The sequence below is a fragment of the Stenella coeruleoalba genome (assembly GCF_951394435.1).
Source record: "Stenella coeruleoalba genome assembly, chromosome: 18".
Classification (NCBI taxonomy): Eukaryota; Metazoa; Chordata; class Mammalia; order Artiodactyla; family Delphinidae; genus Stenella; species Stenella coeruleoalba.
In genome coordinates, this window is record NC_137164.1 from 15,567,645 (window position 1) to 15,588,617 (window position 20,973).

Below are 20,973 nucleotides of genomic sequence, written 5' to 3' on the forward strand. Positions count from 1 at the left end.
GCGCGTCTCAGATCGATTTTCCAGGTGCGGAGTTCACTCCCGCAGCTGCTGTGGCATTTCGGACCCGCGGCGCCCTGGAGCCCGGCGCGGCGCTCCAGAGGGAGCTGCGCAGAGCGGACCCGAAGCCGGCCCTCGCCACGCCGCACCTTCCCAGCCGGCGGTGGTCGAGCCTTGGGATCTGCATCCCCCGCCCTGGTCTACGCGGCTCGCCCTCCCTCCTTTTCTCTCCGGCGCACGCCCGAGGCTGAAGACCTCTGCGCACCGGCCTGTGAGGTAGCGGAGACCCGGCAGGGGGGACGGGTCCGCCTCGCCTGGGTTTCAGCTCGGCCGAGGACTCTCGGGCACCGGCAGGCCCGTCTCCGGGTGTGGGTGAGGGTTCCCGGCCCACCCTCCCCTCTGGGGCGCAATGGCGCGCAAGTTTGAATTAGCAGGTGTGATGAGGGCTGACGATTCCTCGTCTGAAATGCAGGTGTCGGTTCGGGTTAGAACCAAACCACGAGGGTGCCATCCACTGCGCGCTCTTCTTCTCCCGGGGTTTTAACATCGCACTTCTCCTCCCCTGACCAGGTGACCTTGGGCTCTGGGCTGCATCACAGAAGAAATTAGTTCCTCCGGGAGATGAAGCCTCAGCAAGAGAGACAGATTACAGATCGTGAAAAGGCAAGTCGGAGAGTGAGTTTCCTTCCTGGGGCTCTGTGTGCGCACACCTGCCTGGAGGACCTTTCGCGCCCGCCCGCGGTCCTTACTGGGTTCCTTGGTGTGCGCGGGGGAGGCCCGGCGCGTGGTTTGTTAGAATACCCTTTAGGAAGGGCATGCTATTAACTGTTTTTCAGAACAGTTTAAAACGCACCACTTTTCAGTTCGTCTGCTGTTGAGAAGTTTGATGCTGGAGAGGTAAAGTGAGAGTTGAGTTGCTGTGTAAGATCCCTGATTGGTCAGTACGATTAAATTAGCTACCTTGAAAAGTTATTCAAGAGTTGGTGCATAGACCCCTTTATGATCTATCCAGGTCCTGCAACGGTTGTTTGTTTGTTTTTTTGTTTGTTTTTGAAGAACTATTTTGAGTTCATTTAAATCATGCAAGTAATACATTAGTGCGGCCTCTTAAAATGCAAATAGTACAGAAATATTTAGCACGAAAAGCAAATCCATTTTCCAGTCTTTTTCTGCTCATGTACATATGTCTTCATCCATTCAGCAAATGCTCATTGAAAACTTGATATTTTTCAGGCACAGTTTTGAAACGCACAGTGGTGTTAACATGTATCTATCGTGTTAATGCTTATCTATATCTCCAGAGAAATCTTTAGGTTCTTGTGTGTGTGGTTTTAGAATATTTGCTTGTTTTACATAAATGAGATCATGTAGTGTGTATTCTCCAACCTTTTTTTTTGTTGTTGTTATTTTTATTTATTTTATTTATTTTGGCTGCGCCGGGCCTTAGTTGCGGCGCGCGGGATCTTTTTTTATTTAGTTGTGGCATGCAGACTTCTTAGTTGTGGCATGCATGTGGGATCTAGTTCCCCAACCAGGGATGGAACCTGGGCCCCCTGCCTTGGGAGCACGGAGTCTTACCCACTGGACCACCAGAGAAGTCCCCCTCCAACCTTTTTTTCCCCCAATTTAACAATATATTTTGGAGATTTTTCATGCTGGTACATAAGCAACTGTGTTACTTAGTTTCACCTCCGCACAGTACGGATGCACCATAGTGTATTTATTCTTTTCTCATGGGTGGACATTCGGGTTGCTTCTGTTTTGACCCCCTCACAAGCCATACTGTAGTGGACATCCTTGTATGTGATTTTTCATGCTGACCTTTGAGTATTTCTCTAGGATAGGTCCCCAGGCCAGGATTGCTGGTCTGAAGAGTAGCCTGTGCCTTTTCTACAGATTTCAGAAATCAATTCGACAACATTATTGTGTGCCTTTTTGGGGTGAAATTCATCTAGGCCCTGGTGGCGTAGAAGTGAAAGATAAATGGATTAATGGATGGACAGAGAGAGGCTGGTCAGTAGATGATTCTTCGTGGGATGACTCTGCATTTAATGGAGGAGCTGGGAGAGCACCTGTGAGGGAGGAGCAGCTTGTATGGAAGAGGAGACTCTTCCAGCCCCCTGCCGTGCCCCCATCTCTCTGCCCAGCAGAAAAATCCTTATCTTTCCAGATCAAGCTCAAGACCTGCCTCTTCTTGACACTGTGTAACTGCCTCTGCTCATGCCACACCTCACCCTCTTCTGGATTCCTTTGATAATGGTATTAGCCAACATTATTGCGCTTACTATGTGCTGGACACTGTATTGAAGCACTTTATATTCCTCCAGGTACACTCAGTTAATCCTCACAAAACCTTTTGATGTAGGTATTTTCTTGTCATCACCGTGTATTCAATAATTTTTTTAGTACAGGCATACCTTGGAGATACTGTGGGTTCAATTCCAGACCATGACAGTAAAGCAAACAGGCACTTTTTGGTTTCCCAGTGCATATAAAAGTTATGTTTACACTATACTGCAGTCTATAAAGTGTCCAATAGCATCATGTCTAAAAGAAAATGTACATATCTTAATTTAAAAGTAACTTTATTGTTAAAAAATACTAACCATCATCTGGGCCTTCAGTGAGTTGTAATCTTTTTGCCAGTGTGGGTCTTGCCACTACCAACTAAGAATTGTCACTCACCACGTGGTTCTACAAGAATGAAGTCACTGGCCACTGCAGTTACTGACCTTCAGCACACCCTGAAAGGAGTTAAGGGCTGAGGCAGGAGATCAGGAATGAGGTACTCTGTGCTTTGGGAAAAACTGGCGGAACAGGCCTTCAGATAGTTAGATATTTTCAAGAGATTTTATGAGCCCAATTTCTTGTATCTTCTCATATCTAGAAAAGCACTAAAATCATTAATGGAGACCTCTGCTCCTCGTGACTAGCAGCAACCTTCTGCCAAAAGGTCTGCTTGAGTGCATGCATCTCCCCTTCACTAAAATCGTATATATACTGACTCCCCCCCATCCTCCCACCTCACCCCACCCCCTCACCTTCGGTCAATACCTCATTGTGGATGGCTGCTGACTGATCACATGGTGGTTGCTGAAGGTAGGGGTGACTACTGCAATTTCTTAAAATAAGACAGCAGTGAAGTTTGCCACATTGGGACTTCCCTGCGGTCCAGTGGTTAAGACTTTGCCTTCCAATGCAGGGGGTGTGGGTTCAATCCCTGGTCGGGGAGCTAAGATCCTATGTGCCTCGCGACCAAAAAACATGAAACAGAAGTAATGTTGTAACAAATTCAGTAAAGACTTTAAAATGGTCCACATCAAACAAATCTTAAAAAAAAAAAGTTTGCCACATCGATTGACTCTTCCTTTCGTGAATGATTTCTCTGTAGCATGCAATGCTGTTTTTTTTCTCTTTATAAATTTTATTTATTTATTTATTTATTTTTGGCTGCGTCAGGTCTTCGTTGCTGCTCGCGGGCCTTCTCTAGTTGTGGCGAGCAGGGGACTACTCTTTGTTGCAGTGCGTGGGCTTATCGTTTCAGTGGCTTCTCTTGTTTCGGAGCACGGGCTCTAGGCACACGGGCTTCAGTAGTTGTGGCACGCAGGCTCAGTAGTTGCAGCACACGGGCTTGGTTGCTCTGCGGCATGTGGGATCTTCCCGGACCAGGGCTCGAACCCATGTCCCCTGCATTGGCAGGCAGATTCTTAACCACTGCGCCACCAGGGAAGTCCCTGACCTCACTTCTTACCTCGAGAAAATTGACACCACTGTGTGTAATTTTCTTCAACTTTCTGCCTATCTCTACGCATCTTCTCCCCAAATTTTGTTTAGATCTACAGTCTGTTTTCAGTTGCTCATCTCTAGTCTCAGGAGGCCCACCTTCCTTTCAAGGTTCTCTTCTCTCCCTGTGGCCTTGACCCCTGCCCCTTCCTCTCTGCCTGTTCTGGAGCCTTTTACTGGTTTGATCAGGTCTTGTTTTGTCTTGTCTTCGCATCTAGTCTTTCCCTCTCTCCGCAGACTTGTCCCCTTCAGCTTATAGAGTCGTCCACCTGCCTTCATTCTGGTCTCTCATTGCCTCGTGTCTCCCGCTGGCTGTTGCACTACTTCTCCCTCTCCTTCTTCCTCAGTCTTTCAGGAAATGTCATCTGCACTTGCTTGTTTCCATGCCTCCACTCACTTTAATATTTCCCCTTCATTATTTTATTAGTTATTGAATAGAAAAGAAATAATATATAAACACACATGCATAGTTATAAAGCATTAATGAGATAGAGAACACCTGTGAACCTACCACCTGACTGAAGAACAAGAGTATTATCAATGCCACAGCTTCTACCCAGCTATTCCCTCCTCGTCTTCTTGTGTGACCTGTAGAAATACCCCTTGTCGAGGTAACCACCGTCCTCAATTCTGTGTTTGTTGTAACCTAGCTTTTTTGTGTGTATACGAAGTTTTATCACACATACGTGAATGTCTGAACTATACATTATCTAGTTTTGCTTGTTTCTGAGCTTTGTGAAAATGATATTATAGTGTGTTTAGTCTTCTGGGACTTGCTTTTCCCACTAGAACATTATATTTCTAAGATCCGTTGCTGTGCAGTGTGCCATTGTGGGAATGCAGCACAGTTTATCCATTCTCCTTGAAGGCTATGTGGTGCTTTGTAGGTTTTTTGCAGTCTATCCACTTATGTTGCCTCACCACTCTTCTGAAACCTTTTTTGTTTAGGCTTCCATGAATGCCAAAGGCATATCCTCTCTAATTCTTATTTTAATGGCCTCTCTACTACATTTTTTTTTTAAAAAAATAGCTAGATTGAGATATAATTCACATACCGTACAATTCACAGGTATGTGCAATCATCATCACAATCAATTTGAGGACATTTTCATCACCTGAGAAAGAAATCCTGTACCCTTTAGCTATCACACCCCATTTCCCCATAACGCCCATGCCTAAGCAACCACTATGCTACTTTCTGTCTCTATAGATTTGCCTGTTGTGAACATATCATGTAGATGACTCTTTCTCTTCTTCCTGAGCTCAGGGGGAAAACTTTCAGCCTTTTACTATTAAGTAGGATGTTAGCTGTGGGTTTTTCATGCTCTTTATCAGGTTGAGGAAGTTCCCTCCAACTCCTAGTTTGTTGAGTGTTTTTATATGAAAGGATTTTGGATTTGGTCAAATGCTTTCTCTGTGTCTATTGACGTGATCATATGTCTTTTGTTTTTTATTCTGTTGATATGGTGAAGTACTTTAATTGATTTTTAGTTGTCAAGCCAAACTTGGATTCCTGGGACAAATCCTCCTTGGTCACGTAGTCTTTTTTTTTTTTTTTTTTTAATATGTTGTTGGATTTGGTTACCTACTATTTTGTAGAGGAATTTTGTGTCCATGTTCATAAGAGATACTGGTTTGTAGTTTTCTTGTGATGTCTTTTCTGGTTTTGGTATCAGTATAATACTTGTCTCAGAATGACTTGAGAAGTGCTTCCTTCTTATAAATGTTTGATAGAATTCAATGTTGAAGCCATCTGAGCTTGAGCTTTTCTTTTGGGGAAGTTTTTTTTATTTTTGCTAATTGAATATCTTTTCTTGCTACAGATTGATTCAGAGTATCTATTTCTTCTTGAGTCAGTTTTGATAATTTGAGTCCTCCTAGGAATTTGTCCATTTCATTTAAGGTATCTGTTGGTATACAATTGTTCATGGTATTCCCTCATAATCCTTATTTCTGTAAGATAAGTGATAATCATCTTTCATTTCTAATTCTAATAATTTTAGTCTTCTCTCTTTTTTCTTGATCATTCTAGCTAAAGGTTTGTCAATTTCGTCGGTCTTTTCAAAGAATCAGCTTTTGGTTTTGACAATTTCCTCTATATTTCTATTCTCTGTTTTTCGCTATTCCACTCTAACCTTTATTATTTTCTTTTGGGTGCGTTGAATTGTGTTCTCTAAAAGATATGTTGAAGTCCTGAGTCCTGGTACCAGTGAATGTGATATTATGTGGAAATAGGGTCTGCTGCAGATCTAATTAGTTACATTAAGTTGAGGTCCTACAGCATTATAGTGGGCCCTGAATCCAATCACTGAATTTGTTATACGGACACCATGTGAAGACACAGAGAAGAGAAAGCCATATGATTACAGAGACTGATTGGAGTGATGCCTCCATAAACCAAGAAATGCTAAGGATTGCCAGCAACCACCAGGAGGTAGGAGAGAGACATGGAACATTCTTCTTCAGAGTCCCAAAAAGGAAAATCTTGATTGCTAGCCTCTAAAACTGTGAGAGACTGAATTTCTAATACTCAGTTTATGGTATTTTGTCACAGTCCTAGGACACTGATGCACCTTCTTTCTGCTTGCTTTAGGTTTAGTTTAGGCTCCTTTTTCCAGTGTCTTAGGCAGAAGTTTAGATTATTGACTTGAGATCCTTCTTCCTTAATGGAGGCATTCACAGCTATAAGTTTCTTTCTAAGCACTGTCTTACCTGCATCCCATAAGTTTTGGTATGTTGTGTCTTCATTTTCATTCATCTCAAAGTATTTCCTAATCTTTTGATTTCTTGTTTGACCCACTGGTTATTTAGGAGTGTGTTGTTTAATTTCCACATATTTGTGAGTGTCCTATATTTGTTTCTGTTACAGATTTCTGATTCCATTGTTGTCAGAGAACATACTTTGCATTATTTCTATTATTTTAAATGAATTGAGGTTTGTTTTAGGGTCTAACATATGGTGTAGCCTAGAGAGTGTTCCATGTGCACCTACCTGGAAAGAACGTGTATTATACTGTTGTTGGGTGGAGGGTTCTGTAGATGTCAGTTAGGTCTAGTTGGTTTATAGTGTTCATGTTTTCTATCTTGTGATTCTGATATCAATTCTAATGTGTGGGTTTTTTCCCCTATACCAAGCAATTCTCAGGTACCAGCTGGGTGTCCTATAATTTAACTCAATTCTGAAACTGTCTCTCTGGAGATAGCATCAGATCCCACAGGTTAAGGGCTCAGTCCTGCAAGACTGGCCCCTTCGCCCACCCGCTTCAGACACCAGTCACAAGTCCAGGTTGCCACCTGTGCTTGTGACCAGCCGGCTACAGATCGGAGGTTCCAGTAACCCCCTCTTGGGGTTTAATTTGCTGAGGGAGCTCACAGAACTCAGAAACATTTACTTATTAGATTGCCAGTGTGTTATAAAAGTTTACAACTCAGGAATAGCAAGATGGAAGAGATGCATTCGGCAAATTACGTGGGAAGGGGCACAGAGCTTCCATGCTCTCTCTGGTCATGCCACTCTCCCCAAGTCTCCACGTGGTCACCAACCTGGAAACTCTAGAAGACTAGTCCTTCCGGGTTTTTATGGAGGCACGAACGATTAAATCATTGGCTGTTGGTGACTGAACTCACTCTCCAGCCACTCTACCCTCCCCAGAGGTCTGGGTGGGACTGAAAGGTGTAACCCTGTAATCACCTCCTTGGTTCCCCTGGCAACCAGCTCCTATCCTTTGGTGATCTAGGGTCTTTCCAGAAGTCACCTCATTAGCCATAACAAAAGACACCTTTTTCATCACTTTGGAAATTCCAAGAGTTTTGGAAACTCTGTGCCAGAAAGGGAACAAAGACCAAATATGTGTTTCTTATTATAAATACTATCACATATTTCCTGGTTGATCTTCTGCCTAGTTTTTGTCAGTTATTCAACGTGGATGTGAAGTATCCAGCTATTACTGTTGAATTGTCTTTCTTTCCATTTCTGTCAGTTTTTGGTTCATCTATGTTTGTATTCTGTTTTTAGATGCATATATTTATGACTTTTATGTCTTCCTGATGGATTGACTTTTATCATTATAAAATGTACCTTTGTTTCTGATAACAGTATTTGTTTTGAAGTCTATCTTGTTTGATATTAGTGTCGACAAAAAAATTAGTCAATAGTTGACCTAAGAAAGAAATGGAGAATTTTATTTGAGCTAACCTGAGGTTTCTAACGCGGCAGACAGTCTCTGACAGAGCTCTGAGGCCTGCTCTAACCATTAGAGGTCAAAGCACAGTCGTGTGTAAGTTTTTGAGGCAAAGGTTATGTCAAATGACAGAATATTGACAGTTTACACAATCCAGATCTGCATTTACAAAGCAAGTAGTGGGTCATCATGACCCCTCGGAAGATGAAGAAGGAAGGTTATCTCCTAAGGAGTCGTGACCCCTCACAGGATTAAGAAGGAATGGTATCTCCTACCGGTTAACGCAGACACACAACACACACCAAAGGGGAGGGAGGAGGCCCACACCGGCAGAGAACAATTTTATGTTTTAAACTTTTCTTGTCTTGCCATAAGATACGAGTTTTGTTTTGTCATTAGCAGAGCCACACCAGCTTTCTCGTGGTTGCCTTATGATGGCTGCTAGGACCCCGACCCCCTAATTCATGCTGTGCACAGCAGAAATGGGGAAGGAGTGAGGACAAACCCGCCCTCTCTTTGAACGATTCTCCTCAGGAGCCCTGACAAACAACTTTTTCTTATATTTCATTCGCCAGAACTTTGCATCCGTTTTCAACATTTTAAAATTAGAAGATTTTTAATGTGTAAAACTCTGGCTACTTCCCTTCTCTTGGAAACTCTGGTGACCCCAGGCCATTTGACGGGAGCTGGGAGAAGCTGCCTCTTTTAGGTGTAGCATGAGCTCTCCCTGTGGCCACAAACCCTACCCAACCTGTCATGCTCATGTGGGTCAGTGCCTGCTCTTGGTAGTGTTAAAAAACTGAGTAAATTTGAAGTGGCTGGCATCCTGCCTAGCACTAGAAGTCCGCTCCAAGGAGCAGTGGTACAAAATGGAAGGCTCTTATAGGTGGAAGGATGGGGCATGAAGGTATTAGCCAAAAAAAGGCGGGGGGGGGGGGGCTATTATTTTGGGCCAGGACATATTTGTCGGGGGTGGGGGTGGGGGAAGGGAATGGCAGGGATCTTTATCATGCAGATTATCTCACTAGTCTTGATTAGGAAATTTCAGATTGACTGTTTTAAAGGTCACCTTTCTGAGAGGGGTTGAAACTACAATTAAGTCTTGATTTGCTGCAGTGGGGGGCAAATGACTGCATTTGAGGCTTGTTATTTCGGGGTTTTCTTTGAATTTTGTATAATTTATTTTTTTATACAGCAGGTTCTTACTAGGGGGCTTGTTATTTCTTTTTAACTGTAGTATTTGAGCCTAGACTGCTGGCTTGGAGGAAAAAAGGAATGAGTAAGTGAAGGAGGAGAGAGCCAGCTTTGCATGGGGCGCCTTCTGAATGTTGGATATCTGTCTGAAAGTTTAGCAGTCCATGTTTGATAGCAAGCAAATAAAGTAAGCTGTTTTTGGTACGCTCTGTCATTTCATTCATTCAGCAAATAGTCATTGAGAAACTTTAACACACAAGCACTGTTTTCGTGCTGGGTATATAGCGGTGAGTGAAGAAAATAGACAGTTCCTACACTTGTGAAACTTACATCCTAATTGGGGAGTTAGTAAACAAATCGACAAAATATATGTTATTATATCAGGCAGTAGTTGAGCACTCTGGAGAAAAATAAGTAGGAAAGGACCATAGGAAGTGGGAATGTTTGAAACTGTACCCAGGATAGTTGAGGAGGCCCCTGAGAAGGTGACATTGGAGCAGGGACATTAGGAGAGGAAGTGAGTCGTCTGGACACAGGGGTTTGGGGCAGGGATATTTGTAAGCAGGAGGTGCAGTCGGGACAAAGGCCCTGAGGCAGGAGCGTGCCTTTGTGCCAGGACCAGCAGCACCAGAATGGTCTTCGCAGAGGAGTGAGGCGTGTGAGGATAGGCTGAAAGGGAGAGGGAGGGGCCAGCTCCACAGTTCTTCTAGGTCATTGTGAGGATTTTAGGTTTTTCTCTAAGTACGTGAAAACCCCCTGGAGGGTTTTTAGGGGAACCTCATCATTTCCACCTTAAGAGGGTTCCTCTGGCTTTTGTTTTGAGAATTGACTTTAGGAGGTAAAAGCAGAAGCCAGGAGGTCCCTGAGGAGATTATTTTAGTAATGCGGGTGAGATGTGCTGGTGGTGGCCTGGACCTCGTTGTAGTGGGGCTGCTGAGAAGTGGTTGGATGCTGAATGTATTTCGGAGATAGAACCGACAGGATTTGCTGAACACCGACAGGATTTGCTGAACACTTACTTATAGGTGAATTTGAAAGGACGAGATGATTCTCATCCAGGATGAATGCAAGGTTTTCTTTCCTGAGCGAGTGGAAGGAAGGAGTTGCCATATACTAAGATGGGGAAGACTGGAAGAAGCAGGAAGAGGGTATGTGGACTAAAAAAAAATACACGGTGTGAGAGCAGTGAATTGCAGTGTTTTTCGGGGACCATACTGAATTCTCTAGACCAGGAGACAGCCTCTCAGTTTACTCTGAGGAACTGTTCCAAAGAGGCAAGGGAAGAGCCAGGATATATATATGAATTTTTTGCTGGAAAAAACATGTAGTCAAATATAAAAAGGTCACAGCTAATCACAGAGCACAGACTTCTCAAGTTAATGATTTTAGTGCTTTTCTTTGTACGGGAAGATGCAAGAATCTGGGCTCATTGAAATTTTTCCTTAGATATGCATCTTAACTGTCTCGGGCCAGCATATCCAGAACACAGCATGTTTCCTGTTTTTCTCCAGCCTGAATTCCCAGCAGCAGGTGCTTTCGGTGGGTGACTGCGGCTGCTTATGGCTTGATCCTTCTAGAACTTGAATGGCAGGCGACATTTTTTTTTTCTAGGGACATCATATCGGGAGCTCAGTTTTAGACAAGTTAACATTTGAGATGCATATTAAATATCTAACAGGAGGTGTTAGTTAAGCTTTTGGGTCCATAAGTGTGGAGTTTGGGAGTTACTGCCTATAGGTGGTATTTCTTTCTTTCTTTTTTAAAAAAATATTTATTTATTTATTTGGCTGCATCGGGTCTTAGTTGTGGCACGTGGGATCTTTGTTGTGGTGCGCGACCTCAGTACTTGTGGCCCGTGGGCTCTAGAGCACGTGGGCTTAGTTGCCGTGCGACATGTGGTTCCCGGACCAGAGATTGAACCCACGTCCCCTGCATTGGAAGGTGGATTCTTAACCACTGGACCACCAGGGAAGTCCCTGTAAGGTGGTATTTCTACTGGACTGAATGAGATCACAAGGAGTACAGACAGGGAAGAAAGCCAAGGGCTGAGCTGGGAGCCACTGCAGCCCTCTGAGGTCTGGGGACTGGTCTCTTGTGCGGGGGGTCGGGGGTGGGTAGGAGGGAAGCCAGGAGCTGTGGGTACCTGGAGGCTGACCTTGGGCTCCACACAGCTCAGCAGGCTCTAATCAGGTGGGTGGATGGTTGAGATGTCTGCAGGTTCTTTTCTGATCCTTTGTTTCAGGAAGCAGGGGTCAGGCTGGTCATTGGAGATGGAGGGTGGGGGTGGGAGTGGAGGTCTGAGGGGCAGGGAGGGTGTGAGACCCGGGCCTGGAGGGTGAGGACCAGGGAGATGGAGCTGGACTGCCGGTGGCACCAAGGCTTCTCCAGGTTAGTGGTAAGGCGTCAGAGCGCGGCCAGCCAGCCTGGGGGCGTGTTGTATTTTATCCTTGTGGAGCTCCGAGGAGACAGACCTGGAGCGTGTGGGAACTTAGAGGTGAGCAGCGTTGGCCCCAGGTAAGGAGGGCAGCCAAGGAAGTTGAAGGTACGTGTGATTCCCTGCGGGAGTCCGAGGGTTGGCTTTGACTCTTTGATAGAGTCTCCGTGTTTCTCTCTTTGGCCCCATGCAGTCTCTTCCTGATGTGGAACTATTGTCATTTTTTTCCCTCTGGGCTGTTGAGCCACGTGCGGTTTTGTTGAAGATCACTGCCTCTGGGGAGCTTGCCTAGGTGGCGTTTTGTAGCTGTTTTTGTTTGCTGTCACGCTGCGCTAGCTGTTTCAGTCTCAGAATGGCCAGTTCCCGGGGGCGCATGGAGCAGACCCCACAGCCCACCAGTCCTTCCCTTGGCAAGTCCTCCTTCACCCCCAGCACCTCATGTCGGAGTGGTTTCTTTCTACTTCAACACTCTCCGCTACTGGTCTTCTCTCCGAACTTGCTAATAAACTCCCGAGGGCAGAAAGTGTCTCTTGTGTCTTCCTTTGCACGAAGCACGTAAATATCTGGCTGTCGGCCTCTGGGGTGTTATGGGAACCTTCCGGGCCGCTGCTTCCCGGCACACAGCTTAGTGTCAGGTTCTGTCCTCCTGTCCCATCACGGCATCCCGGCTCCTCTGCCGGCCTTGGGAGGACTGACCCAGGGTTCTTTGTGAGAAGCCTCCCCCTGGGTGGAGCCAGGTAATCTTGGTGAATGCTGAAATATTTGAGCCAGATGCACCTCCTCCAAGCGGGGTCCTTTGTCCCCCGAGGTTCAGGGAAACAGGAGCCGCCCATCTGCCTCTGGGCCCAGGCTTCTCCGGTAATAATAGGATTGCTTAGGGGACGCCAAAGCGATTTTTCTTTTTAAACAGAAAAGATTCACAGAGCCTGGGAGGTGGGTAGGAGAGAAACAAGATGCATTTTACTTTGGAAAGTTGCTGAAAAACCTTGTACAGGTGGGAGGCAAAATATTTTAGTGCATGGAGACACTTGAAGCCTGGTAGTTCTAGAAGGGGTGCCTCGTGTTGTGGATGAAAATCCTGCGCGAACACCATGAAGATCCAGTCTGTAGTCCAACTCAGTAAGCGTGTGTTTGACATCGGATACTTGTTCATCACCTCGTTAAATCTATGGGCAGATAAGACATAAGGACGTTGTCTTCCAGGAGCTTACATGTTTCCTCGTGTTGGGAAAATTAATGAAGTAGTCTCGTTCAGGTTTCAGAGGCAGAAGCAGGCCTCTGCCCGACCTGTGACCCTACCTGGACTGTGCTTGCTTGCACACCTAACAATTGCTGCTAGCAAGTCAGGTGGCCCTTACGATCAGAAAGGGAGTGGGTCTTGGAATTTCTTGAGCCCTGGGGACCTGGCCAGCCCTGCGGGGTCTGGAAAATCTCGTGACTCACATGGTGAAACCAACAGCATTGCCAACGTGTGTCCAGAGCTGCATTTTTGCGCGCAAACTGATGATATCCATTTGTGGCCTGGGATTATAAACGGAAGCCCCCAGAACTCCAATCTGAAGTCTCACCCGTGGGGTGGATGCACCGCCCGGGACCTTTCCCAACTGGGGCTCCAGATTGCTGTCCCTCGGGACTTCCCAGCTGCTCTTTGGATCTGGAAGTAGGTGTCGGCCCAATTCAGTGATGTGTACTCTGTTGTGTGTCTCTAATATTCTTATTGCTTTCCTTCTGATGATTGTATATTAAAATTTAGTTTAATCACCTTTCATTAAAGAATTGATTAAAGCTGTTTATTTTTGTGTAGTGAGCAGTTATTTTGCCAGTGAATCCAACGAACCTTAAAACCGAAAGCAGGCTTTCGACAAACACCTGGTGCTGAGCGCATGCTTGGCCAACTGTGGACTTAGCTGAGCGCATCCTCAGTGGCGGGAGAAGACTGGTTCCCCAATAATACCTGCCAGGTCTGTGGTGTTGGCTTTAGTGATACTGGAATTCAGATAAGGGAGGGAGCCCCTCCAGGCTGGGTGGAGGCGACTCCCTGAGAGGCAGGACTTAAGGGATAAGGAGGATTAGATGGGGAAGGGGCGGGAACCTAGGGGTCAGGTACGAGGAAAGGGGAGGTGCCAGAAAGTGGGGTTTGGACTTGATTCTGTAGTCTGGGAGCCTGGCTCATGTTCTGGCTGTTTTGCGGGTCCCTTGGATTCCAAAGGAACCAGGGCGAATCCACCATTTCCATCCCCATAATTGCCCCCCACCCAGTTCCACCTCCTCTCTGCCAAACTTGAGTCACCTGCTGTGATCTCTTGATCTCAGAGCCCTGAGGGCCTCCTCTGCTATTAATCCGCCTCTGCTATTCCTTTTCTCTGCTCCTTGTAACTCTATAATCCCCCCCTCCTCTGAGTTCTCATGCCTGCCCAACCTATTTCTAAATCACAAATGTAATCATGTAAGTCCTCTGCTTCAAAACTGGTGGTTCTCCCCTATCCACAGGATAAAGTCTAAACTTCCTACCCTTTACAGCCTAACCTGGCCCAGCCTCCTTCTTCTGGCTGTGTTCTGAGTCTGAGTGACCATTTAGGAGAATTAAAATTATTTTGCAGTAAAGTATTCAAATTTTCCATAGTTATTGTGCTAACAGGGTAGACTATTGAAAAGCACTTAGAACATATGAGGCCAACATACTTTCCTTGTTAGCTATTCATAGCTACAGCACAGAAGCAGATAACGATCCCGTATCACCAAGGAAAAATTGAACTAAGAGTAGTAACTCATATTTGTAAAGATAACAGAAAGATAAATGACCTTTGAGGAGGATTTCCACCCAAAATGGTAAAAAAAAATTTTTTTAATCTGGTGTTCAAAGAGATGGAAACACACTAATAAAGGAAATGTGAGGGGGTCAGCAGGCATACATAGCTCCTGACAGATCCTATCAGGAAACATGAAAGCCATAGGTAAGGAAGTAGGATTTGAGTGATCACGGGTACGCCAGGCTCATCTACGCTGACCCCTGCATGGGTTTGGGGGCCAAGGTCCTTGGCATCAAGCATGCCTTTCCTTTTTGGGTCACTGATTTGAATGGCATTTCTTGGAAGTGGAGGTGGATTCTTTTTTGAACACATGGAAGATAAGGCAACTCAGACACAGTTGGGAACTGGCTGCCCTGAGCGTGTTTCAGAAGTGGAAGCAAACAAGTTGTTACATCTCCACGGACTAAATGAGAGGCGGAAGAATAAGGAAGAGTCTTGAAGGACTGACCCGTGAGGAATGGACCCGGGGTGAGCCCACCTTCTCTCAGAGAGAACAGGTCTCTTGGCCAGGAGTTCTTGGGGGGCAGCGAGGGCAGTTTTAATGGGGGAGGAGGGGTGATTGTAGGCAACCCATAAAGAGGCAGAGCCTGCAGTGGCCTTGAGCAGAAGGGGGCGTGGTTCCAAACGCCCTCTTCTGGTGCACGCCCCCGCAACCCCCTCTTCCCCGACTAAGGGCACATTCAGCTGGGGGGAGTAAGCCAGGACACAGAGTAACTGTTTTCCCAACTGACTGAATTCCGTCCTCAGTGTGGACACCCTGCACGTCCCTGCCGTAGGAGGTGCTGCCAGGGCTGGCGGCTGGCAGAGCTGTTCCTCCCATGGGGGATGAGGTCGCCTCCTTCCTGTGTCTGAGTGGGTGAGGGTGGGAAGGTAGGCGGGGCTGCCCGACACAGCACGAGGCTCCCCGATTGCCCCACTGTCTACGCCACCCTTAATCCTCGTGTGGAGCAGCGGGTAGCCTCAGAAGCCTAAACTATGACTTAGTTCCCGACGGTTCTGCCGCATATAAAATACGGATGAGCCTTGTCTGCCCGTGAGTTTCTGCGGTCAGCTCTTAGTGAAGTCAAGCTGTTGGTCCAAGGGAGAACAGAGCTGCAGGAGACATGGAACTCTCTTACACCTTCTTGAAAAAGCAAGTCATGTTGCCTGGGAAATACTTTTCTCCCCTAGTGATCTGCACCCCACCAGCGCTGGAGCCATGGAAGAGGCAACTGAAGTTATTCCAAGAAAGCGCTCGAAGTTTGGTAGTAAAAGGAAGTGACATTTCTCCCCTGCCTCCAGGCTGGTCTCTTGGGGAGTGCACAGGGCCAAAAGGAAACTGCTCAGTGTGGGGACGTGATTGCGTGCTGGGCTCCTGTACGCGCCGGCCGGGTGTCCTAGCGGCACTGGGTACGCGTAGGGCCGTGTGCAAACATCCCCAGTGCCAGATGCCATGGGCGAGTGAGAGGATGCCAATTGGTTTGATAGGGGTAAATAAACAAGAGCAAACATTTATACAGCGGTGTGCAGCCTGCTCAAGTTCCTGAAGGCTTGGCTGGCAGCCTCTCCCGGGCTGGCTCGGGCAGAGGGGAACCTGCGCGACTGGGCCTCCGAGTTAGCCTCCCCTCTGCTAGTTAGGGGGACGCTTTTCGAGCGTTTTCTTCTAACATGACCAGGTAGCCTGGAGAAGGTGAACTGCTGTTGTGCGAGGTGAAGGTGTGACTGTGAACACAGCGATGGAGAGAGCTGGGGGCCCGATGCCCGGGAGCCCTGAGCCGTCCTTCCTGGTGACTCTGGGTGACCCTCAGGTGACCCTGCTGTCTGTCCACAAGCGGTGGTCCTTCAGGAGGAGCCCTAGGGTCACGGGCTCCTCCAGGCCAGTGATTTCGGAGGAGGAATGCTCTCCCCCATCAGAGAAGGGAGAATTTTCACAGAAAGTTTTGAATAAAACACAGGAAGTCAGTTCCAAGCAGGTGAGTGCCGTTGGAGAAGGGCTGAAAAGCCAGGAGGGCTTTTTGTAAAAGCTCCAGGTTATAGATGGAGGTTTCCCGCGTGTCTCATGTCAGAGGGGCCAGGAGCAAGCAGCTCTGGGGTAGGGAGTGAGCCAGGGGTCCAGGGGAATTTTCCAGGGATTAAGTTCATGGTGGATAAATCTTGGGTTTTGTTGCTTCTTAGTTTCAGGATATTTTGTAAACGTCTGTGGTGCACAAGTTTCCCAAAACGCAAATCAGACAAAAATGGATCTTTTCCCCCTTTTTATTTTTTAACGTGTTTACCTTATTTTGTTAATCTTCACATTTCAGCTAAATAAACATTTTGAAAGTGTTGCTGCCCAATGAACCCGCTCTTCTTAAGCAAACGAAGGGTTTGTTAACCCAAACGTCAGGTCATGTTCAAAAGCAGGGCAGTGCAACTAACGCTTTGTAAAAATGGTGCTGCAGCAGCATTTCTGGGTGGGACTGGTGGTCTGTGTGGGGTCCTTTTCATTGACATGAGTAGATGGAAAAAAAAAATACTACTTAGATATAAAGGACAGTTTTCGTAAGTCCTTTTTGCTCCTTGAAGAGTTACTTTTGTTTCTTCTGGTGTTAATTGTTTAAAAAGTCTTTAAAAGTAAGGGAAATTTTGTGAGTAGAGATTTTTGAAATGTACTATGCAAGAGATGTTTGTATGTTGAAGGAGACTTATGAACATCCATTTCTGCAGTACACAGTCAACTTTTATGTTTCTAGTTGAATGTCTTAAGATAGCAAAATAATTTTTTTTTTTTTGTAAAATGCTTGAGAATATTCCTTTCTTCTTTTTTTTTTTTTTTAAAATTTTTTGTGGTAAGGGGGCCTCTCACTGTTGTGGCCTCTCCCATTGCAGAGCGCAGGCTCAGCAGCCGTGGCTCACGGACCCAGCCGCTCTGCGGCATGTGGGATCTTCCCGGACCGGGGCGCGAACCCGTGTCCCCTGCATTGGCAGGCGGACTCTCAACCACTGCACCACCAGGGAAGCCCTCCTTTTTTTTTTTTTTTTTTGAGAGCATTTCTTTAAAATGTTCAAACTACTACTTGACAAAATTCAGCCTATGTCTGAGGTATTTGAATGTGAAATATTCTAATGGTTTTTAATGGCCACTTCCAACCTCGTGTGACGAGGAAAGCAACCTGAACCTGGCCGGGGAGCCCTTCAGAAAGAGGGCTCTGGGTAGAGGCTGTGGCTGCAAGAGAGTCAGGTGCAGATCTGCGCCCTTGCTGGCCTGTGGGACCTGGCAGGTGAGCCTTGGACTCCTCCAGCTTCAGGTTACTGGAATGAGAAGTCCTGCCTCTCTGGGACGTGAAAGCACCTTGTCGAGTACTGTGTAAACGCACAATGGTATCATCTCTGCCGAAATGATCTTCAGCAGGACTCCCAGCTCGGAGATGTGTTTGGTGCTCTCTGAATGTCTGGTAGAACTCTGTCAGCCAATTAATCCATCTGAGCACAATTGCAACTATTTTTTTCTGAAGCTCTGATTGTAAAAGTAACACCTGCTCATTCTACAAAACAAATTTAACATGAGGCAAGGGGAATATGGAAAAATGTAAAGAAAATGAAAACAGCCACCTACTTCAGCCATTTTGCCACTACACATGTGAATGTGTATACGTGAGTTTGTGTATGTGTACGTAGTACTATATACCTTCTATTTTTTACTTAATATTTTGTGGATATATATATATACACACATACACACACACACACACACACATACACATACACATGCATATACATTATATAATTTAAATTAATTACCCTCAAATGGGAAATTTGTAGTAGCTGGTTTAAGATAAGAACCAAACTAAATGTCAGTTACAATTGAGTATTTGTTCACTGTTACAGTGTATTGACTCAAAGTCTGCTATAAATCAAACTCTGGGTCTACTTGAGAGCTGTCTTATTTAGTACTTGGTATGTGGAAGGGACTTGTCACCTCATTTAATCACTATCCTCCTTTAACAGACAGAAACCTGAGATCAAGAGGTTAGGTAATCTGGGGACTTCCCTGGTGGCGCAGTGGTTAAGGATCCTCCTGCCAATGCAGGGAACACAGGTTTGATCCCTGGTCGGGGAAGATCCCACAGGCTGCAGAGCAACTAAGCTCACGAGCCACAACTACTGAGCCCATGTGCCACAACTACTGAAGCCCACGCGCCTAGGGCCCATGCTCCGCAACAAGAGAAGCCACCGCAATGAGAAGCCTGCGCACCGCAACGAAGAGTAGCCCCCGCTCGCCGCCAACCAGAGAAAGCCCATGTGCAGCAATGAAGACCCAACGCAGCCAAAAATAAATTAATTAATTAATTAAAAAAAAAAAAGGTTAGTTAATCTGCCTGAAGGATTTAATACCAGGTCTGTGTGAGGACAGGCCCCTTGCTTTTCTGTTGGGACAGGGAAGTATTTAACATGTTGGGTGAGATAGGGTTTGAAAACATCTGAGTATTGCAGAGCTGCTAATCCATGGTGAATGAAAAGTTAGCTTTTAGGTTATGCATTGTTCACAAAAGAGGCAGGTAGCTGCTCTGAAGAAAACATTTCAAAATTGTGTTTGTGGTTAGCGGATTTGTGTGCTTGTGTTTACATTTCTCATACCACGTAGAGTATGTTCTATGCGGTTTAGAATGAAGATGTGATGTTGGGCAAGGGGTCAGTTTCTTCTGTGTTTTGGACAGAGGGGGAAGTGCCTTTCTGAAAGGCGTAACTGGTCTGGAGAGGCCATCCCTCCCTCCCACCTATGTTAGATTCGCCTCTTCGCTGGTGTGAGCAGGCTCTGTGGGCCAGGCCATGCCTGGTGGGTTTCCCAGGCAGTTACTCCACCACCACCCCACCCCGCCAGGAGCGCGCTCACCAAAGAGGAGAAGGCGGGGGCCTCAGCGCCCTGGCCTGGCTCTTCTGGCCCTGCGTCCGCAGGCCTCCCCGGGGCTCTTGTTTCCTCTCAGGCCCGGGACGATGGCCTGGACAGAAACAGGCTCCTACCTCTCAGAACCCCTTTGGGGAGTTGTGGGCAGCAGAGATTCCTGGTCCTCGATCCAGCTGGAGGGTGTAAGGAATATGCCCCTTTCTGCTCAGCACTGCCTGCCTGGGCCTTCTTACCCATGGCCTTCCTGACGGCTGTTGCCAAGCTAGGCCGCCGTGTTATGTGTCTTTCTCTTCTACATCGGGCAGTGTATTAGTCTACGGTAATAAGTAAGCTGTTGAGTGAGTGAACAAATACATGAACTGGAAGTGATTTCTGTGGCAGGAGGGAGGGCTGATGTTGGAAACACTGAACTGATTGATGACTGTGATGAGAGTGTTGGGTTGTGGGCTTAACCATTTTAGAAAGCAACCTACAGGAGTCTGTGCTGGGTGAGGGTGGTCAGGCTGGGTTTTATTTTTGCCTAAATGAAACCAAGACAGCCCAGCTGGCACAGGCGTACCCCTGCTGAGTAAAGGAAAAAAATAGCTGAAGGGAGTGATCTAGTCACTTAAAGATGTCACTAGCAAATTGTCATGGAATCATCATCAACCGTACTATAGTATTATTCACTCTTCTAGAGAACTTGTATTTCTTTATTTTCCCCTAAAGTTAGTGTCTACTGGATATAAACATCATAACAACGTATAGAAATGTGGATCTCTTCCTCTAGAAAAACAGGGAACAGTGTATACTCTTACACGGTTCTGCAACTTTTCCCCCCTTTAATCTACCAGGGATGTCTTTCCATGTCAATACACGTAAATTCACCTTTTTTAAAAAGCCACTACATAAAATTCTATTGGATGGATACTTTATGTAACCTGTTCTCTATAGACGAATATTTAGATGGTTTCCACGTTTTCACTAGTGAGTGTACCAATGGACATTCTCATGTCACTGTATATCTATATGATGAAAAACCCAGAAGTGGAATTACTGGGACAAAGGCAATGGGCATTTAATATTTTGACAGATATTGCTTCATTGCTCTCAAAAAGGTTGTGTTCTACCAACATCATCTCATATAGTGAGTGACATCCATCATCTCATATAGAGTTTTCTAAAAAAAAGGGAAAAAATGTGTTTTTTTCTTGTGATGAGAACTCAGGATTTACCCTCATAACAACTTGCATATATACCATACAGCAGTGTTAACTATAGCCGTCATGTTGTGCATTACATCCCTAGTATTTATTTGTCTTATAACTGGAAGTTTGTAGCTTTTGACCACCTTCATCCTATTCCCCCTCCCCTCCGCCGCCTCAGGTAACCACAAATCTGATCTCTTTTTCTGAGTTTTTTTTTCTTTCTTTTTGTTTTAGATCCACATATAAGTGAGGTCATACAGTATTTGTCTTTCTCTGTCTGATTTAGCATAATGCCCCCAAGGTCCATCCATGTTGTCACAAATGGTGGGATTTCCTTTTTTATGGCTAAATAATATTCCATTGTGTATATATACACCACATTTTCTATATCCATTCATCTATTGATGGACACTTAGGTTGTTTCCATGTCTTTGCTATTGTTTTTGTTTTTTTTTTTTTGGCTGTACGCGGGCCTCTCACTGTTGCGGCCTCAGAGCACAGGCTCCGGACGCGCAGGCTCAGC

The 20,973-nt window shown here is 45.9% G+C and overlaps 1 protein-coding gene across 1 annotated transcript in view; it reads left to right on the forward strand.

The window, feature by feature from the left end:
* Window positions 1-643: 643 nt before the first annotated feature.
* Window positions 644-20,973, forward strand: part of ATP7B (ATPase copper transporting beta) — a 71,432-nt gene continuing 51,102 nt past the window's right edge. Inside the window, 1 exon segment of the mRNA XM_079903017.1 lies at window positions 644-672. The gene's annotated coding sequence lies outside the window, so the exon portion shown is untranslated.